This window comes from Microtus pennsylvanicus, chromosome X (assembly GCF_037038515.1).
Source record: "Microtus pennsylvanicus isolate mMicPen1 chromosome X, mMicPen1.hap1, whole genome shotgun sequence".
Classification (NCBI taxonomy): domain Eukaryota; kingdom Metazoa; phylum Chordata; class Mammalia; order Rodentia; family Cricetidae; genus Microtus; species Microtus pennsylvanicus.
Genome location: NC_134601.1, coordinates 61,902,964 through 61,909,779, shown reverse-complemented (window position 1 = coordinate 61,909,779; position 6,816 = coordinate 61,902,964).

Genomic DNA, 6,816 nt, shown 5'->3' with positions numbered 1-6,816 from the left:
AAATAATAATAAGATATATATTTTGATCTTGATAGTGCTCTTAGCCAGAGGAACTGAGTTCAGTTTGCAAAACTATTAACAGCCATCTGTGACTGTGAGGCCACCCTGGGCTATTCAACCCATGTTACATAGCAAGACACACGTACGCACAAACACACAAACACACACACACACACACACACGTTCTCCACATGGTCTGTACATTTATATATTTACTTCACCATTAGAGTGACTCCATATCATAAGTATTGTTGCCATCCACGTTGTACACAAAAAGCAAAAGGCCCAGAGAGGCTAAATAAGTAGCTCCCAAGTCACAGAACAACTAAGATGTTACCCAGGATTAAGTCATGCCTCCTAGTCATCCTGATAATTGTGAGGTCAGGAAGCAACATGGGCCGTCACTATGTAACCATATGAAGGAGGCAGTAGATACAGGAGACTGAGAAACACCCAAAATGGCACATTCACGGCTCATTTCCTAGACTCTGGAAACTACTAACTCTCAGCTCTATGATTCGGAAAAAGATCAAAAAGTCAAGGCAGGGGATGCCAGGTGGGCCAGATACTGGTTCTCAGACTTTATTCACTGGAAGGGGTATATGAAAGAGAGAGATATGAGTGTGTGAGGAGAAAGTATGCAGACACTTGTTTGTCTGCCTCCCTGCTTTCCTGTGGTGGACCAGTACAAATTCTACCTGTGCTTAGAAATATTGGCCCAGCCAGAAAAGAACAGAAAAGCTTCTCACCAGTATCTCTGTGGACATCTAGTGGTTATAGATGTGAATGACACCTCATACAAAATGTTCCTGTGGGTCCCAACAGTGAGGACAGGAAGGACCATGAGCAGAAGGGGAGAAGAGCCAGGGCTGTGAGAACAAGACACAGCCAGTCACTGGGAGGAGTTGCTCTGATGCGTTTCCTGGCAACTGTTGTCATGTTATCCACAGTGGGCGCTATGTTACAGAAAACTGATGTCACAAAGATCCTGAAACTAGAGCTGGATTCATGAATTCATGTGTTCCAGGTAGAGAACAAGTCTCCACCCATTTAGCCTTGGTCTTGTGAAGATAGGAACCACAGAAAGGGCCTTAGCCCTGTTCTTCCTACTTTCTATTCTGGAGGGCTTCCGGGCTCGAGATGGGCACCTCTTGGAGTCAGAGAATCTTACAGGACCTGCTCTGTAGGGACCATCTCCTTTCCTTGGCCAACAGGGACAGGTAGTACAACCTGCTGCTCTCCCCTCTGTTCAGCATCCCTGGGGCCTTTCTCAGGCCTAAATAACCCCTCATTCTTACCTTCCAGGATTAAGGTCTGAGGATTCTACGTCCTCCCCAGGCAGAAGTCGTCCATCTACTACTGCAGTCGGCTTCAGTGCCATTCCCAACCATGGCCAGACCAACTCGTTCTGTCCCAATGGTCCTAGGTAGGGTGTGTTGCCCACTCTTGCTTAAAATGCTTTTGTTGGTCAGGCCTGAAACATGAGCAAGAAAGAAACTTCCAGATGGCTAGACTTACCCTGACTGGTGTACAGTTTCATCATCTTCTCTTTCCACTCAGCATGATTCTGGGAAGCCTGTGCTCGCTGTGGCTGGCTGCTTTCTTCTCTGAGAGCTGGTGCACTGCCCCAAATGAGCTGAGCAAAAACCAAGATCTGAGCCAGATGTCCGGTCACCAGACTGTCTCGATGGTACTGAAGGAAAAACACAAAAAGACCTAGGATTTGGAGTATGATGGCAGTTGCCACTGAAGCTATTAGGCATAACGTGAGCTCTGGGAGGACCAACAGACCACAAAAGACATGCCATAGAACAATAGGTAGGCAGCCTAGGGTCCTAAGTGACATAAAGTTAATGTGGTGGACTACCTGGGGTCAGGAGAGTAGGAGAATGGCAGTGGGAGACTAGGGATGGCCCAGCTCAGGACCTTCTAAACAGGATGTGACCAACAATGGGTGCGGTGGTCCATAATAGCTGGATCAGATTAAAACCGCCTCAAGACTCCCTCTGCAGGGTAGCATGCAGGGTGTTCTAACCACATCCCCTAATAAACTTTCAACTTAGCTTTATTCTCTCTCTCTCTCTCTCTCTCTCTCTCTCTCTCTCTCTCTCTCTCTCTCTGTCTGTCTATCTCTCTTTGTCTCTCTCTCCCTTCCTTCCTTTCTTCATTTTTTTGATTTCTACCTTTCTTCTTTTGTTTCAGAGTTTCTCTGTGTAGTGCTGAAAATCCTGGAACATTCTCTATAAACCAGACTGGCCAAGAACTCAGAGATTCATGTTTCTCTGCCTTCAGAGTGCTAGGATTAATGGCGTGCACCACCATAACTGACAAACTTCAGCTGTTTCTTAAACTTCTTTACATATTCTTGCATCTTATACACCTACTTACTTATAACACATAGAATTTTAAGTAAGCTGGACTTCTCAGAAAAACACAACGTTTTTCTGGAAGTATTCATCCTAGGGGGAGCTCAACGGAGAGAAGGACAGTAAGAAGAGAATTTTAGGTCATGTGCACACTAGAATCTAGGATGCTGCATCTCAACTTGGCCAGTTTGCTTTGCCTCCTTCATTGCTGTGCTTACACTCTTGAGTACTTGACCAACTACTGCAACCTATTGGAATTATTCCGTTTTGAGAACAAGAAGGATCAAATGAACAAATGAATGAAAGAAAGACACAGAAAGATGAAAGGAAGAAAGAGATAAAGGAAGGAAGAGACTGCTGGTAAGGTCAAGAGCAGAGAAAAAGAGAGATCCTTCTCCACTTAGTAAGAAAACCAGTGAGGTAACTGGAAGTATGAGTCAGGAGGGCAGAATTAGGTTGAGCAGTGTCACCTCATTTCTTAGCACTGATACCTAAACCTCCTTTCAGGCTAATCAAATTAGACCTTGGGCATAAGGTACATAATTCATTCTCTCTCTCTCTTTCTCTCTCTCTCTCTCTCTCTCTCTCTCTCTCTCTCTCTCCATCTCTCCATCTTCTGCATGTTGGGGGGAGGTTGTTGTGAGGTTGTAGTGATGTGTGGGATATGTAAGCTCCTAGTATGATTTCACAGCCTATCCAGGGAAGAGAATAACCACACCGGGTGATCAAATATAGGTGTGTGTGTGGCAGTGGTGTGCGTGGGTGGGTGTGGGTTTCTGTGCACACTTCTGGTAGATGCATAAGAACAGCTATGGGTGTGTTTTCGCAGGTGCTGTCTATTTTTTTCTGAGACAGGGTCTTTATTGGCCTGAAGCTGACAAAATGGGGTAAGTGGTCTTACTGGTAAACCCAAGGAACATTATGACTTCACAGTTTTGTGCTGGATTTTAAGTACAGACTACCAGAACTGGAGATTTTACTTAGATTCTGGGGGTGGAATTTGTGTCCTCGTGCTTGCAAAGAGAGCCTGTTGCTAACTGAGTTATACTTCTAATGATAGGATGAAGTTTTATTTGGGATACAAGATAATCAGACATGTAGTTTTTAAAAAAGTGGATGTACTAAAAAAAAGTGGCTATATTCTGAAAACTTTAACTTAGACCCTGAGAGTTAAGTGTTTCCCAAATCAGCTAGGCCTCCAGCAGACCAAGGTATTATTCCACCAAAACCCAACTTGGTAAGCCAGAGTTTAAAACTTACAGCTAATTGATGGGGGATTACTTACAGGTGCAAAGCAGCGACTGCCTGTAGCATGGAAGGATTCCTTCTCCATAGCTGGATAGATGGAAGTGCCACACTGTCAGTGGACCTCCCACACTCTCAGTATTCTAGTATCTCCAGAGGCTACGGAACCACATGTAACTGGGACACAATCACACACAGCTGAAAAGGAAAAGCCTCAAGAGAGACTGGAATCTCAGGTGAGAGTCTAATAACACCTACCCAAGCCTTGTATAAAGAAACTTCAGCAGGAAGGTGGTGGTCTCATGTATAACAGGGAAGCTGAGTAAGCAATGGAAAGCAAGGCAGTAAGCAGCATTACCGCCATGGCCTCTGTATACTGGTATATTTGTGTTTAAATGAATAAAGCTTGCCTGAAGATCAGCGGGCAACGCAGCCACACTCCTCAGCTATACGGGACAGGGCAGGGGATGGGGTGGCACACACCTATCATCCTAGAACTGGGAATACAGAGGCAGGCAAATTTCTGTGAGTTCCAGGCTATCCTGGAATATACAAGATTAGTACAGAAAGAGATACAGGTGGTGTTGGTTTACACCTTTAATGTCAGTGTTTGGGAGTCACACACTTTTAATCCCAGCACTAGGGAGTTGGAGACAGGAGCAATATGCTGAGCAGAGGGATGAATATAAAGGAGAAGAGATGGGAACTCACTGGAGTATGGAGTGTGAGGATTCGTGGTGACAAGACCTTGCCCTTTGAGTTTGAACACAAGGTAGAGTAAAAGGTCTCTCTAGTGGTTTGCTGCTTTGCTTTTCTGGTCTTCAGCTTGGACCCCAATACTTATCTCTGGGTTTGTATAATTCTGCTACACCTCTGCTTTGATTTCTGCTTTGAGATTCCTTCCTTGAGTTCCTTTCACAAAGGACTACAACTGTAAACTTAAATAAATCTTTTCAACTTGACTTTGAACACAGTGATTACAATTTAAAACTAAGACAGCATATTCCCAAGTGGGGGATAAACCAGACACCTTAAACCTCACATTTGAGCCATCCATAATCTTCAGTGTGTCACATACCCTGCATTCAGAGCCTCTAACCACCATAAGGCCACGTCCTTTTAAGAAAGTTTTTTTATTTTAGAGATTTATATTTTACGGAAAAGTTGAAAAAAAAGACAGAATATTCACAAATGCCATGCAGCTGGTTGATTCTTTAGTTACTACTTTGAGTAGATGCGTCAAAACTGAGCCAATCAGGGCAATCCTAATTACTGAATCCATGGTTTATTGAGATTTCCTTAACTTTTACCATTACTCTTTACCATTGTGCATTACAAAATCCCGCAAGGAGCCTAATTCATACAACAGTGGTTCACATGGCTTTCCTGTCAGACCATGTCATGTGTGTGTGTGTGTGTGTGTGTGTGTGTGTGTGCGGTTTGTGCTGAGGAATCATTTCTTAGATTTCTAGGGTAAAATGAAACGGTAGTGTGTTGCATCCTTCCCTCCTGTCTTTACCTCAGTGGAGTCACATTTGGGAAGAGCATGTGTACAATAAACCTTGATGAGGCTTCCATAAGAAATTCTTCTGTGAAGTAGATCACCTCCATCAAGGTTGCAAAGAACATCAAGTTCTTCATGTTGTATATTGTTCATTTTATAAAAGCTCCCTCCAGAAATGGAAGCCTCACAGACATGGTGGCTGTCCTAGTTTTAATGTCTATCTAACACAGTGTCAGCTGAGAGGGAAGCGTCTACTGAGAAACTGCCTACAGCAGATTAGGAGGTTGGTCTTTGGACACATCTGTGTGTGGTTTCCATGATTATTAACTCACATAAGAGATCCCGATCTGCTGTAGTCAATACCATTCTTAGGCAGGAGGCTCTGGGTTAGATAAAAGTACCAGGGAAGCATGAGCCTATGACCAAGCTAGAGAAAAGACTAGCAAACAGCGCTCTTCCTTCTAGGCTTCCCTCCTCCAGGTACCTGCCTTGAGTTCCTTCCCCCATTTCCACAGTGATGAACTGTGACTTGGAAGCCTGTGCAAATAAACCCTTTCTTCTCTAAGCTGATTTTTTTGTTGGAGTGTTTTATAACAGCACCAGAAACTGCTACTGTGGCCCACCCTGTTGGCAGGCACGGGCAAGGGAAGGCACATTCCGGACTAGTCTGGGCTACATAATGAAACCTGGAATCAAAAACTAAAACCAAAGCCGTATTGATAAACACAAAATGAAAGTGTAAATCCACTCTTAGGAATACAGGTGGCTGAACAACAGTATTCTGCTGTGTCATGGTATGCCAATGCCTGTCTCTAATGTTCATTCTCTCCTCTCAGAGCCATCGAAGTCCTCCCGTCTCTTGGGCTTTCTCTAATACTACTGCAGGTATGAGATGAATTGATCTACCATGACTTCATTTAAAGGTACCATGGAATTGATTTTTCGTGTGAGTGGAAAGAGTGAGTGAAAAAAGCCTCATTTGTATACATGGATAGCCGGAAATCCCAAGACCACGTATTGAAAAGATGGCCACTCCCCTCCATCCACTTGAGGTGCTAGCACATCTAGTATCATGTGTTTTATTCAAAACGCTGTGACTTTCTCATCAGTGACCTAGGACCCTAGAAGAGAGTGAGGGCGTATTTTACCAATAAGCTAGAATTAAGCAGACCAGCTGAAAAAAACTGATATAATTTAATAATTGAAAAGGAGAAACTCACACGACCGGATAAAGATTCCCTTGTCCAAAACCAGGCTGGCTAATGCAGCAAGAATAGTGCGAAAGAGAGCAAGGGCAGCTGGATTCCCAGGTTTTCTTCCTTCGCCCCAGGAAGCCAATACCTAGCCAAAAGAGATTGGCCGAGCTTCCCTATCAAGAGAGCAACTTCCTCTGAAAGGTGGTGACAGACAAAGTTAACTCAGTCTCTTATCCATTGATAACATTCTCCATGCCTGAAGGTGACAGAGATGTTTTCAGAAAGAAAGAAAAGTAAGAGTCCTGGGAACCAGAGGAATACACAAATATAAACAATCAGAAATTCTTCTGGTTGAAGAAAAAGACCAGAAACCAAAATATCCTTTGGTGCAAATAAAGACCATCAGAAGGCTTGAATGTCATCTTAATACCAAGTTCCCTATTTCCACGTTTTTCTTTATAATGCACACAGTGCCTGACAAGATGGCCCAGTGCCTACACATGCT